Raw genomic sequence first — 14824 nt, forward strand, 5'->3', positions numbered from 1 at the left:
AAAGAATAGCAGTTAGGAATAACATAATTACTGGTCTTTGCACACAGTGACATTTGTAACCAGGGTTTTGGCCTTAGATAACAAAATGTGTTGGCTCCTGAATTAGAAGTTTGTAACAAATGTCAGTGGATCTCAGTCTAGGTATGTAGCTGAACCCCCTCCCTCACCCAGTTTGAGGAGGACACTCAGCCACATCAGAGTCAAGGAGTTTTGTCAGTGTTGAGATCATAAACTTTGTGTTACATGGGCTATCTTTTATGTTGGTTCTGCAGCCAGTTAAAAGGTCTTCCTTGCCTTCCCTGGTGTACTTACATGCTAGTTTAAGACTGTTGGTTACTTTAAAGGAATGTGAAGTTAGAAAAAAACAAGCTTTCATAAATAAATACTGGAATTAAAATTACCTGTGCAATTCTAAACTGGACTGCTTATGGTAGTAAAATTAAAAAAATAGATATGTTTTTTAGCAGGCCACTGTTTCACTTAGCGTAGGAGAGCGAATGAATCACAACTGTGAGGTAAATGAGATTATTGCCCATATAACTGTTAGTTTATTTGCTACAGAGTTTTGCACAGATATAACAAATGAGGCTGGAGGAAAAGCTCTGTCTCTCCACAACTCTGCCCCAGGTTGTTGTTTTGTTTTTTTTTTTTCTTTACATACAAACTACTCTCATTTGCCATCTGATTACAAGGTAATTCTCTGTGATTTCTCTGCTTTCCAGACAGAATTAACCTTTAATCTCTTTGCTGCCTGCTGGTGTGTGGGCAGGGTGGAAGAGCTTCATGAACATTAAGCAATTTCTCTGCTGAGTAGGACTGGTGGGGACAACCTCAGAAAGGTTGTCTTTTCCAGCTGCGGCAGCCCAGTGCTGGAGCACGCCCACTTGTCTCCTGGAGACGATGCCAAAAGTACTCCCCCTAAACCAGTGGCATTTAATGTAGATAGGATCTCGGGTTACTTTACCGGCAAAGTACTAATTGAGCATATACAAACTACAGTCCCTCCACCCCCATTTCCTAACGGGATTGCATGTAAATAGATTTCTGATGGCCATCCCTCCATACCTGAGATCTTTCTCCAGAAGAAGAAAATATTACAAGTTTTCAGTGACTTGGTTGCAAAGTTTCTTTTAATATGGGGGAGGACAGTGGGAAAGACAGTTTTCCTTTAATTTGTTTGGAGAAACAATTGAACTATTTTTGCCCAGTGAAAGAAAAAAGTTAAAAAATATTTGAGTCAGACACAAGTATGGGAAATTGTATGCTGCACAGTAGGGCAAAATGCAACCATCTGAGAAAAAACGATTATGATCAAAAAAGTATTGGACCAGCCTAATTGCAAGCAGTTAGCCATACCATCCATAACAATGTACATAATCTGTGGATAGCTGCAGAAAAACTTGGAGCTGCATACCCGTGAGAAAACGTCAAAAATAACTATTGTTAGTGCATGCGGATCATAGCTCGCCATTATCGACACGTGTACAAATGTAAAGCTTTTCCTTTGAGACAGGATTTCTGCACCGTGGACTGCTTCTTGAACTAAAGGGCAATGTTTAACAATCGCCCTACAGCCCTTAATAATTTTTAACTCATGTATTCACTCCTCTAGCCTAGGAAAAGCCTGCATCCATCTTCATCCCCCCGTTCCTGCGAGGGACATACGGCTGATGCTGTGTATTTGTGACACGATTTTCATCATGTCTATGTTTACTTATTTATTTATTTTTAGGGGGCGAAGAAAGGAAATAAGACTGTGCCGCCTTCCCCCCCCCCCCCCCCCCGCCTCCCTGTTTTTGTGAATACGGGCCACTGGAAGCCGTACCAGGGCCGATTGCCCCAGTCCCACTTCACTGCGAGGTTCCTCCGAGGGCGGACCGCAAAGGGACACATTTAAAGTCTCGCCCTCCGAGGGCGAAGGACTTTTTTTCCTTTCCCTTCCCTTTTCTCCCCAGTTCGGGCGCCGCGGAGGAGGCACCCGGGGGCGCCGCGCAGGGCTGCGAGCAGCGGGGCGGCTGCCATTGTCCCCGCCGGCGGGGAGGGGAGAGGAGGAGAGGGAGGGGAGCGAAGCACCCCACGCTCCGGCCGCCGGCATCAGCGAGGGACAGCGGAGCCCCAGTCCGCCCGCCGCAGCCCGCCCGGTCCGGCCCGGTCTACCCCAGCTCGGGGCCCGGCCACTGCCGCCGTGCCCGGGGGCAGGGGGGAGTGACTTGTGTCTCCCCCCGCCTCCTCCCCGTCCAGCCCTCCTCTGGGTAGAAGGGGAGGAGGAGGAGGGCGAGTGGTGGGAGGGTCTCCATTGAAATAAACAAGCAGGCAGTTATTAAAACGGGAACATGGCGGCCGCAGCCCCAGCTTCAGCTTCATCTTACAAAGCGAAGGTCAGCGCCGGCGGCAGCCGCAGCAGCAGCGGCGGGAGACGGCACTGACCCCGGTAACGGCTCCCGCACGCCCCCTCGGCCTCGGTGCGGCGGGGGGTGTGCCTGAGCCCCCCGCGCCTCCCCGGCCGCCTTGTGTAATGCCGGGGGGACGCCCGGGGCCGCGCCGGTGCGCGGAAGGGCGGCGTTGGCGGGCGGCACCGCGGCCGCGGCAAGGAGGCTTCCCTGGGGGGGGAGTGGGACGGGGGCTGCGGCCCCTCGGGGGGGAGCCGGGGGCAAGTGACCGCGGGGCCGCCCCTTGCCGGGGCATCGTGCTCGCACCCCCGGGCTTAGAGAAGAGGGGGTGGGGGGTGCGCGGGTTTACTTCCCCGGGACGTCCTCCGCTTCGATGAAGCGGGGGATTGGGGGTGGTGTGGTAGGGCACCCCACCCTGCCGAGCCGAGGGGCCGTTTTCCTGCTCTCAGGCCAGGCGGAGGTCGGGTGCCGCCTCTCCGCGTCCCTGGCTGAGGACGGCGGGGCGAAAGTGCGTGGAGCAGGGGAGGCGCGGGGTACTGCGGCTGGTCCGAGGGCAGGGGCTGCCCTGCCCGTGCTGAGGGAAGGATGGGGCAGCTGGGGTGCAAGGAGGGCAATTTTCAAGGGATTGTTCAGGACGTTTCCTCCTCATTCCCGAGCACACAGCAACAGGAAAACTTGAGGGAGGGTTTCCCCCGGTGACTGAAGGGGTTACTTGCGGAGCAGGGCGGTGTTCATCCCCTCCTCTCCCCTGGCTGACAACGACTTGGTGCGCAAGTGTGCGAGCCGCTCCGTTTTCCCTCCGCGGGGCCGAGCCGGCTGCCCCTTTACCCGCGTCAGGCAGGGGCCGCGGTGGCCGGTGCCCTGTCCTCTTCCTTCCCCCTGCGCCGGTGCGCCCGCTGGAGCCGCGCGGGGAAGGAGGGGGCAAAGCGGGCAACTTCTCTTAACTTTCTGCGCGGGGGCTGCGCCTGCGTGTGCGCGCAGCTCCGGGCCGCGCCGCGCCGTGCCGTGGGGAGGGGGCAGGCCGCGGCGGCACAGCTGCGTGCGAGCGCAGCCCGGGGCGCCCGGCTGCCGCCTCCCCACTGCCCGGGGAGGGGTGGGGGCCCGGCCGCCGCAGTGCCGTGTGTCTGCGTGTGTGTGCGCGGGGCGGGGAGCAGCGGGGAGAGGAGGAGGAGGCGGCGAAGGGGGGATTGCAGCCGGCTGTGCGCGGGGTCTTTGGGCGGGTGCCGCTCCGCTCGCTCCCGCTCTCCTGCCGCGGGGCTGCGCGCAAAGGCGGCGGCGGCCGCAATGGGGCAGCTCCGCGGGAGCGGGGGAGGGGTGGGTCTGTGTCCGCCGCCTCCTCGAAGGGCGGGTGCTGAGCCCCTCCCGCCGCCGCGGGGGGCGGTGTGTGCTCGCTGCCGTCGCCGCTGCGCTCGTCGGTGGCCCCGGGGCGAGGTGTAACCGGAGCCGCCTCGTCCCCTCTTCCCTCGCTGCCCCTCGCTCCTTCGCCTCCGCTCGGGCCTGAGCGTTTCTTCCCAGGCCGGGAATCACGTGCCTCTCCTTCCAGAGAGGGGCGTTCAGGCCGCGTAGTTTGGCTGCAGGAAACCTGCCCGAGAACCTGGCAAAAAGGGGTTGGGAAGGAGGGAGAAAGGAGAGGAAAAAAAAAATAAAAAAAGGAAAAATAAAATAATAATAAAAATAGAAAAGGCAAGGAGGTTTCTGGTAGTTGCTGGGAAATAATGATATCTGAATCTTAAGTTTGTATTAGCCTGAGTTTGTGTTAGTCTGAAGTGTGCATACGTGGGGGCCCACTGGCTAAATACACTTGTAATTTAGCCAGGAAAGAGTCTTCTTGTAAAAGGAGAACAGCCTGCTCATGCTGTAATAATCAATTATTTTTGTATTTATCCTCATCTTTTCCTCCACCTCTTTTCTTTCAGCGTAGTAGGAAGCAGGTGAATAGGCTTTAGAACTGAACCAATAATATTTTTATGGCATTTAAGTATAGTTTGAGCTAAGCATATAGTGTCTGGCTATGACAGAGCAGAGCTCTATTGCTGCTGTAAATAAGTAAGTAGTTTAAGACTGCCAGTCTTTTTACTTAAAGTATTATTTTTTGTTGGTAGTGTTCATAGTTTGCTGCCATTGTGGCTGAACGCAGTCGTTTGTTTTTTTATCCCTTTGGGTTTTATGTACTGAACTATAAAATCAACTCTAGCCAGTTAATTTCCTGGCTCTTTACAACCAGAGAGCTGCGTTTGGCCACCTGGTGGGCTCCACTCTTGCAGGAATCCTCTGGGAGCGACCAGAGGGAAAGAGCTGCTGCTCTGCTTGTCAAATACTCTTGGAGAAATGACAGTGTTGCACGCTGTTGTTAATGTGACACCAAAACTCTCACTCCCCAAAGTAGGGCTCATGTTTGCTTACATGAGGCTTAAGGCCGCTGTGAATGGAAACCAGTTGTTTCATCCCATTCAGTGTAGGCACTATACCTCCTTTGTGTTTTTTAGGACATATCCTTATTCATGTCAGCGGTGGTGGCACACATAGGATATACCAGGCTTGTGCGTATCTGCATGTACAGACATGTATGCAGGCATGTATGGACGCTGACATTTGTGTCTCTTCCTTTTGCATTTATGATATGGCTACTTGAGGATTGGAACATAGAAGTCAGCTCTGCTGTACCACACGAGGTAAAGAAAGATGTAAATTTTCCCCAAATGGTTAATCCCTAAATTGATGAGAAGTGCTGTGATAAGCTTGATGTTTGTAGCTAGTCTTCATTGTCTACAGTCTTGAAGAAAATACTTTGTTAGGGACTCAACCTTCAGAAAGATTGAAAACAACTTTAAGAAGAACAGCTGATCTTTTTAACATGGTGCAAATATTTGAAGAATCATGCAACTTTTAAGATGTTTGTATCTTGGTTTGATGAGTGCTGTGCACTAAATGCCTGACAAAGGTGCTTGTAATTTTTATTTTTATTTTTTGTTGTTTTTCAGCCAGCATAGTCTTTTTATTGCACATGAACCCGGGTGATTTCTCAACTTTTCTTGAGCTTTTGGTCTTTACTAGGGAGAGGATCCATGTATGACTGGCTTCATCAGTATCTCTGCAATGTCTGAAAGCACTTCTTTACTAAACTTGTACATCTCCTTATGTTCCTTGTTTTCTGTCCTGCTGCTGTCAGTGCTAGATTTGAAACTCGAGGCATTTGGGGAAGGAATATTTTATTGCTATCAAGAATGATACTTTTGGAATAAGTCAGTTGTGTTTACGTTTTTATACTGGAACTGTTACGTGAGAGAGAGTGAAAATAAAGGTGATTTCTGGTGGAAAGATTAGAAAATGCAAGGGATTTACTCACGTGTAGTGTATTGCGCTAAACTGAAGCTCTGAATTAAAATTACTTATTTAAGAATGTTTATGGTTTATAATCCTTTAGGATATAACTTGCTCATTCTAAGGCTGAAGGGCTCTGTCGGAAGAGACATTCCCAGCTTTTCCCTCTGTCTTCAGAAAAGCCAGTAAGAGCTAGCCCATCTGCAGGGAGCCCAGGTTTTGCAGCAGGAAGAACAAAGTCAGCAAGCAAGCCAGCTGCTGCTCCAGTGCCCACTGTCTTCTGCTCCTTGCCTTTGTTGCTGATGTCACTGTCTCACTGGCAAAATCTGGGCTTTTTCACTCAGCTAGAGTTTCTCTAGCACCTGACACCAGAATTGGTGGGGCTTATGAGCTCTAAGCCTCGACGATGCTGTCAGTTCATTGAAAAGAAAAAGCTGAACTAAAGACTGGTACCACATTCAGGTATAAACATAACTCTCTTTGTCTGCCGTGTGCTAATTTGTGCTGGAGAAAGAGCACTGAGCTAAAACTGTTCTTGCCACGTTCATTTTTTTGTGTGTTTGCTTGTCCTGTCTAAACAATACAGCCTGTATGCAAGTTAGGTATAAAGTATTTAACAAATTCCACACGTTTCTCCTGTATTCTTGCAGGCATTAAAATGCTCAGTATTCACTTATTTCTGTGTTTGGCTTTGGAGGTCAGAGGTTAGGTGTGTTGCTACAGTATACGCTGTTGTGTGACACATTTTAAACTAAGAACAGTAACATTGATATTTAGTTTGTAGAAGGCGGTATTACAGCATCCCATTCATCCACCCATTTTCTACTCTTGCTTAACTTGGTTACAGATGGCTACTCTGGCAGGATCCCTTATTTTTATTTTTAAATGAGGTGAAGTTCATTGCACTACTTTTTGTTAGTTGTTAAAACATTCTCGTACTCCTGGCAGCAGATAATAACAAATTCTTCAATGTAATGCTGGGAGCAGGGGAGGCGGAGAGGGAGAAACAGGGAGGAAGAAAAGGGGGGGGGGGGAATACCCTCCTGAGCATATGGAGACATCCAGAAAAAGATGTGCATCGTCAGCTGTGATTCCATTGTGTGCTTGCAGACAGGGTCTGAGCTCTTCTTCTCCTGGGAATTTTAAGCCTTATAGAAGTATTCTTTGGCTTTTACTGATCATGATAATTGAGCCGAGATAATGTGTATTTCACATACTTATTATAGATTATATTATGATAATATTTTAAGATTTCAGGGAATAAATACAGTTGCCAGGACTCCTGCTCTATGTTGGAATAGCATCTTGCACAGGCATACGTACTGGTGAAATGGCAATTTTGAATAGTAAGAATAATTTGTAATATTACATCAGTGGTTACATATTACTAAGGCATCTTACCAGTTCTACGGTTAGTAGTTTGTCAGCAGTATTTACATTATGCAAACACTCCCTATTTTTAATGATTCAATGTCTTAGCCTTTTCAAAACATAACAAGTAGAAGTGTGACATGAAAAATGACAGCTTGTATAGTCTGATCAATTTGGATGCAAAATTAAAATAACCCAACCAAATAGACCCCTCCTCCTCCCCCCAGACAGGGATTTTTTTAAACCAAGATTTTTAATTAAAGCTATTTTGTCAGTGTTGTGGGTATTCAGAAATTGTATTTACATGATGAAAAAACTGAGTGGAAGAAATGAATTTTCCCTGTATTTACTTATTACCTAGAACAGCATTTCCTCTCCTGAGTGTTTGGAATACTTCTGCTGATTTTCTACAATTACTTTGGGTTGATGAATAGTTTGAAAAATATGTCTTGAATGTGGTGAATTTACTGCACTGCATTTTGTTATTGGTTATGATTTTTCAATCTTGCTCTGTGGAAATTGCAGGTTATTCAAGTTAAATAGTCATGGAAATTTTACTGAAGAGCTTTATGGAAATAAAATAGGCGCAATTCCTATGGAAAGTGTATGGTCACTGGGGTGCTTGGCATTTTGAAGTTTGAAATTAGTTCATTAATGTACATGTCTGAAGCCATGCAACAACATATAACAATGCACACATTTTTTTCTTCTGCAGCTGCATCATTCTATGATTCTAAGTCTTGCATTTCCTTAAATGGCTTCCATAACAATCTCCCATTAATACAGTTACTGGCACATATTATTCTTGCTTTGCTGTCATTTTAGCAGTTATAACTGATAGTAAATCTCACTCTTTCTGTGTGCTCCCATTACTTAGATATTTAGAAGCCTCTTTGTAATGTGCATTTGCTTTTTGCAGCTAAGATGCAAGGCTCTCTGTAAAGCCTAATTACATTTTTCTGTTTGTCTTTAAGCTTCAAGAAGTTACTTACTGTTTGGAAAGGGTAACTTGTGTTTTGCTAATATAGTCCACATTGTGTGGAAGCCATTAATGTATTAATGAAAGGACAGAAAGTATAGGTGACAAATTAATTAAAATATCGACTGAATGTGTTGACTTAACCATAAATCTTGGGTAGTATGGATCACAGTGAGCTTCTGTGTGTGGGGATACTTGGACATAGTGAGACCATATATCTGATGTAGTGATGACTAAGAATTGCTATTTTGATGCTTTTTTAGTGAGCTATGTAAGACATATTGTTGCTCTTTGGTAGGATTTATAGTGGGCATATCACAATTGGCTGCTTTATTGGCTGCCTCAGTGGAAAAATCTGGGATTGAAGAATGGGCATGGAAAGTGAAATAACATTTTACTTGTTAGGTCAGAATTATTATGGAATTTCACTCTTACTCTGCCTATGCTGTAATTCATCTGTGTGTGAACAGATTTAGTTTTCCATTGCTGTCAGTATTGATCTCTAATGAGCCTTGCCCCATGGATTTTGAAGAAAATCACTCAAATTAAAAACAATGCAGTATGTCATCTATTTGTATCTTGCAGATCATGTAGGAGGTACTAAATTGCATTTAGAAAGAAAACTTTTATGAGAATGAAGGAAAGTCTGTCTATGAATAAATCTAAATCTAATAGTATATACTGACACTTTCATTCCAGGTGTTTTCATGAATTTACAAATTCATCATATGCCTGTGTGATGGAATCAAATTTAAAAAATAAACCAACCCAATACCAAGGTCATAAGTTATAATACTTGGGCAAGTTTAGAGTTAGCTATCATTCAGTCTACAGTGGAGATAACTCTTCTTCATACTTCTTCCACCATGCTTTGAGTTCACAAGGCAGCTCTTGAGTCTTTATTCTTTACTATTTAAAAGTTAATGTCAGGACCTGCTGACCAACCCCTTATGTTATTCTCAGGAATAAATGTGATTATTGTCGACTAATTTCACTTGTTACCATTACACAAATTTGTACCTTGGTCTCTAGAGACTCAAGCAATGTTGCCCTCCTGTTCTATCAATTTCCTAAAGTAGATTCTTAGTGGAGGAAGATGAGTGTGTATAGATAAATACATGATTCATTTTGGCAGATTTAAATTATATTCTCAAGGAGAAAAGCTTTTCTTCAAATCTTTTTTTTTTATTTTTTCCAAAATAAAAATTTACAACTACAAATATAATATTTTTTTTTTTCAGTGTGTCCAGAATACTTGATGATTCATCTTAAAAGTTGACCTGTCGATACCTTACTGGCTATAAAATGTAGCTTTAATAACACAGTTTAAAGCTTTTTTTTTTTCTTTTTAAATTGCTTGCCAATTTGTGTTTGCATTTGCAGTGCAAACATACTTTTGCTTGGTTAGCTTTTTTTTTCTTAAGAATCATGGGTTGCTTTGATACAAAGATACTGCATTTTTAATGAGGCCTCAAACTCCTTTCTTGCTACACTTCTGTGTGAAGCTAGTGTTAGCTACGTAATGGTGAGATTATTTGTGGCACCTTTTCTTAGTATAAGGGAACCCGAAGACTTCATATAGATGAAAAAATATGGTCACTAAGCTTGCACACTGTAGATGATAGTATCTTCCAAGTATGTCTGAAAGTGGTAGTTGGTCACTCCCTTTTAGCTAAACTGTAGTTTGTAAAGTTGTTACTGTGTTTTGTTCAAAACTCACAGTTTTCATGGGACAAAGAGAGAACACATCTTTGGTACCAGGGATACAGATGTCCCTTTGCACTTGAAAAGAAAGAAATGACTGTGCATGAATGGAAAATAAAGATGTAAGGTGGTCTGAAGTTAGAGGATGGTTGTTACTCTGAGCTATATAATTTGCTTTTAGTTATTATTTGACATTTAAAAATTTCCTTTGGTGTTTGTGTGATGAAGCATTGAATGGTGGTGCTGGAAAATAGCAAGTGTGTAGAATGATGGTTTTATTTATGCAAAAGTGGCTTTTTTTTTTAAGTTTTGAGAGGCATCCCAAGAACCTCCTGATTCTTGTGGAAGTGGGTGGGAATTTGCATGGCTACCAGAATTGCCTGCTGCTACAAGAGTTGGCTTTCCTTTATTTCAAGCTTCAGAAAGGGCTTGAGAAGGCAAAGAAATAATAGATCATTTCATTGTCTATCACTTCATGTTCATCACTTTTCTCTTGACAGTCTAGTTCAGTTGGAGGAATACATCTGGAATATCTCGGGTTGTACATCTATTTGGGTACATAAGCTTGTCACTAGTTGCTGTATAATTCAAGAGTTTTGTTTGGAAAGAAAGATCTCATTAGTAGTATTCCGAAGGCAGTGCTTCTATTCTGAAAATATGTGGTCTTTGTTTTCAGACAGTATTATTATTAAACCTTATGAATAGAACAAATGAGAATCAGCAAAACTTGTCACTTCAATCATTGCCACATGGCACTCTGTGGGCTGCGGCATAATGGTCAGGAGCCAGGTTATTTTGTGTGCAGACCCTTAGAATCACAGTACTGGAGGCCCTGTAGATCAGGAGCTGCCTGTCCCCCCCCCCCCCCCCCAAAAAAAAAAAAATCAGCAGAAGGAAAATAATGGTGAGCAGCCACACTAGTTGTCAAGAAACAAAATTGTAATAGAATAGTCATTCTCACTGGTATGCAGCAGGGGAAATGCTTCTCTCTCCACAGGCACTCTTAACCACCACTGCTCCTCTGTGGGAAAGGTTTCCCTAGTATGGACTGGGGCTTCAGCTCGCATCTTCTGGTCTGGCAGCAGTTTCCCTTTGGTGTGTTTCTGAACTGCAGGTGTCTGACAGACACTGTAAGTCTTGCTAAATCATCAGAAGATCTAGTAGTGGTTTACTTTAAATTTTATTCTTCTATGAGATGATGTTTTCTGTCAGGGAGGACCCTCTTGAAACTCCATGTTTATGATCTGTAGGGCTTGTGTGCTTTTTGGGAATTCCTGAGGAAATAATGTAGTTATATCTGCTCTGTATTTATAAGAATATTTCTTTGTTAGTGGCACCTCTGAATAGCCTGGTACTATACTGGTAACCTGCCTGTGACTGAAAGAACTTAAGCAGAGTTTGTTTGAAGAAGGTTTCTGTGAGATGGCAGAGATGACAGAAAGAATGAAGTTGTTTCTAAATTCCACTTCTTTTGAGGCATAATCAATGTACTTTTTTTTCCTGTTGATAACTTTTATAGTGTATCTTCCATTTTCTTTATGATCTGCCTTTTTGCTTGTCAGAATAAGAAGGTAGAAAACTCTTTAGTATATTGTTTGGATACATTTGACATAAAATATTGTTTTACCTGCAAACAAAAATGCAGGTGTAATATTTACGTGGGTAATGGCAGGCTCCTCTTTCTGAAGAAATTTGTATTCCTGTGCAGAGTATGTGTTCTGCTCTACTGGACTCTTCAGCTCTATACTAATGAAAAGCTTTCTGTTTATTTGTCCTCTGATACTTGTCACTTGGGTCAGGAGTGTTGTTAAGTGCAGATTCAGAGAAGAAACATGCTTCTGTATGTACAACTTTTAATAATGGTTGAAAGACATTTTATAAGAACACCCGTTTCTCCTTTTTAGAGATTTGAAACTGATGTGCTATAAAGTCAACCAGCCAAGCAGTCAGCCAAAAAAAGGAACCAGCTGCTTTTACAGAGAGTTCCCACAGATTCTTTTGTGAAAATACAGGCTGCGTACTGTGTAAGTTAATGTAAACATCTTAGTTGCTATCACTGTGAATTTGCAGCAGGCAGCAGGTAGAGAGGAAGTTGTGTGCCTGGAGTGATTGTGCAACTGGAAGGGGGTTGCAGTTATGTCTGGAAAAGCAGATAATTCTCTGCAGAGTTTGTTTCCCTCCTTGTGTTATGCTTAAAAGTGCCATGTGCTAAGTCTTGTATTTTTGTTTTTCTGTGTCTTCCTTAAAAAAATGACTAATATATTTCTACCAATTTTGTTCCTAGCATGCTTGAGATGTATCTGAGCAGTGAGGCCCCCCGCATGCACAGCCCCTAGAATTCATTGCCTGCCTTGCTGAGTCTTGGTGAGTTGTCTGTATCCTATTGTGTTTAATTGGTTTGTGTTACAGTTTTGTCTTCTTCATTGGGAAATTTGCTGAGGGATGTCTTCAATTGATTGTGTGGGTACCAAGGCAGAGCAAGCCTTGGTTTTAAGTAATTTATGATACTATATAGTGAGTCGAAATATCAGCATTTTAGAGATTTTAAAAAATAATGCCCAGACTGGTTATGGAAGCAGGGACCTTGGCTTAGTGCCAAAACCAGGAATGGGACTTTCTGCTGAGAAGGGCTGAAGGGATCAACATGCGATGTTCTTTCACCTTAAGTTTGTTTGATATTTTATACTGTAACTAAGGAATTGACATTTTTCAAAGGTGCTGATTATGGTCTGTCTTACGGCAAAGGTTGAGTATGAAATAATACAAGCTTTTCCATCCAACTATCTGCACTAATAAATTACTTAAATTGAGGGTTGAAATCAGTATAATGACACTGATGACTTAAACTGCTTGTTGCTCAAGAATTACTGTCTGATGACTCCATCAGGCAGTGCTGTGCCTGTTTAACTCTGCTCACAAGAAGGGATAATACCACTGAGAATTAGGAAAAGGGACCCCTGCGGATTTAAATGCAGACTAATAGTAGTTTGTTAGTGCTGTGAAAGAAAGTAGACTATAAATGCCATGGTCTTATTTTAGGTATGTTTAATATATCATCATACTCACTTGGTATAAAGTTTTTACAAATAGGCATTTGAGGTTTTATGTGAGAACCTTTTCAGCGTTTCATGAATAAATGTTGTCTTTTAACACAGAGTGACTTATTAAGGTCAGAAATATGTATTTTTGAGGCTTGCATGCTAAATATAGAGGTGGGAAATGAGCCTGCTGAAAAGGTTTTTAGTTATTTGGGGTATAACTGTTTACAAAATGCCAACCGCTTATGGGAAAAATTATGTATGTCCACATGAAGTATCATTTCCTCTTTTGCTCATTATGTTGAGAAGTTTTTGCAAGCTAACAGTGCTTTTCTTTAAACTTACTGATTTTTCTAGCATCAGTGCATGAGAACAGATTAGGAAGCTTTCCAGTGCTTTTCTGCCTTTTCCCTTGGCTGTTCGTAGTTCATTGCATTCAATGGAGTTTATAATGCTGGTTAATAGTTTGTTTATGTATTATATTAACTTGAAAATGCTCACCCACATAGATGTTATTACTTATTTACACTTATTACTTACACTATAGTACTTATTATTTATTTACACTGCTTATCTGGGCTGCATAATGATCATAATGTGAGTGTGCAGGTCTTCTCCATAATAAGCTGGTTTTGAGATCATTGAAGCAAATTACTTAAAAAAAAAAAAAAAGGAAATAGGAGGAATCTGCTTTTTTCTTTTTTAATTATTCTAGTAAATAGGACTCAGAATGAGCTAGGTATCTGTAATACACACAGACACAAATGTAACTGCCAATATCCTCCGAAGAGAACAGGAAATCTTGTTGACAAGGTGATAGCATGCTTGTTTTCAACTCTCAATTGTAATTTTTCATTAAAAAAAAAGAAATGCATTAGGTAAAGATTGAATTGGTAAATATTCAAATAAAATGCAATTTGCATATAGTTGCTTTTTTTTTCCTAATTAATACATGTATCTATGTGGGGGTAAAAAGGGGGTAAAAAAGCCCTTTCTTTTCCTTAGTCTTGCCACATTCTGCACCAAAATTATAAATTTCATTGTAACTGTGCCAAAAAGTAATGCACTGCCTCTATAGCTACTGTCTAAAAAACATAGTTGCTGTTTTGGTAAGTTCAGAACCTTTAATAAGAACAAATAGATGAATATTTATATATAAAGTCTTTGGTGATGACAGTAAGGAAGAAACCACTGTAAAAAATGGAACCCATGAAAGACAAGGGTGACGTAGAGAGGTAGTTCTCCACTTGAAATAGCCTTTTGCTGTGAAGTGGGTAGTTAACCATGTGTTCATGTGCTAGTTCAGGAAAAGCAGGTTGCCTAAGACAAGGAATAGTTTAAAATATTGGTTCCTTTGAGTCATTTGAAATTCTTCCATTGGTTTCAGAATGTACAGTACAGGATGTCAGTCTTGTTGAGTATGAGGAGATACTCAGATGTTCACCTCCATCACAAGATCAGATGTGTTATCAGATATTTTGACCAGTACACCCATCTGAAATTATACTTCTGTCTGAAGGCTGTATCAGTTGGAGTTTTATTTAAGAAATCTGGGCCTTGACTTTTGACTGAAGCTGCTTGTGGAATAAAAGATGTTGTGTTTGTCTTGTGAGACTGTACCATCACTGTGACTGAACTTGTGTGTGTTCATTCTGTCTACTGTATGGAGTTCTTTGGAGAGTGAAATCACTCCTAATACTTAACTGGATCTATTTTTATATGGTGTAACAGATAAGAGTGTGAATCTTGGACTGGTTAAATGTCTTTAGAATATGTGTGTATGAACTGATAAGAAATAATAGAAATGACAGAATTTGTGGCTGCTCCCTTGGAATGTTATTAGTTGACATGGTGGGAAGTAGCTGCTGTATGCTACCAAAAAGCCATGCAATTAGGATGGTGAGAAGTTTAGACTTAAAACAAAACAAACCCCCAAACAGTTAACAATACTAATTTTAGTTCCTAGTCTGAAGTTTTCAGTCAGAAAACATTACCCCGCTTCCTTTCTCCTTTTCTTTTTT

General features: G+C 42.7%; 1 protein-coding gene across 9 annotated transcripts in view; it reads left to right on the top strand.

The window, feature by feature from the left end:
• The first annotated feature begins 2124 nt into the window (after positions 1 to 2124).
• Positions 2125 to 14824, top strand: part of NCOA2 (nuclear receptor coactivator 2) — a 193816-nt gene continuing 181116 nt past the window's right edge. For 5 of the 9 annotated variants that reach the window (XM_061448305.1, XM_061448306.1, XM_061448304.1 and 2 more), the window contains exons 1-2: positions 2125 to 2431; positions 12050 to 12129. The gene's annotated coding sequence lies outside the window, so the exon portion shown is untranslated. Of the gene's footprint in view, positions 2432 to 11606; positions 11790 to 12049; positions 12130 to 14824 lie in introns of those variants that run through there. The other 4 variants (XM_061448307.1, XM_061448311.1, XM_061448312.1 and 1 more) reach the window with 2 other exon arrangements.

The sequence above is a fragment of the Pezoporus flaviventris genome, unplaced genomic scaffold, assembly GCF_033815535.1.
Source record: "Pezoporus flaviventris isolate CSIRO_AGI_PZ_B2104156 unplaced genomic scaffold, CSIRO_AGI_Pfla_v1 ptg000007l, whole genome shotgun sequence".
NCBI lineage: Eukaryota > Metazoa > Chordata > Aves > Psittaciformes > Psittacidae > Pezoporus > Pezoporus flaviventris.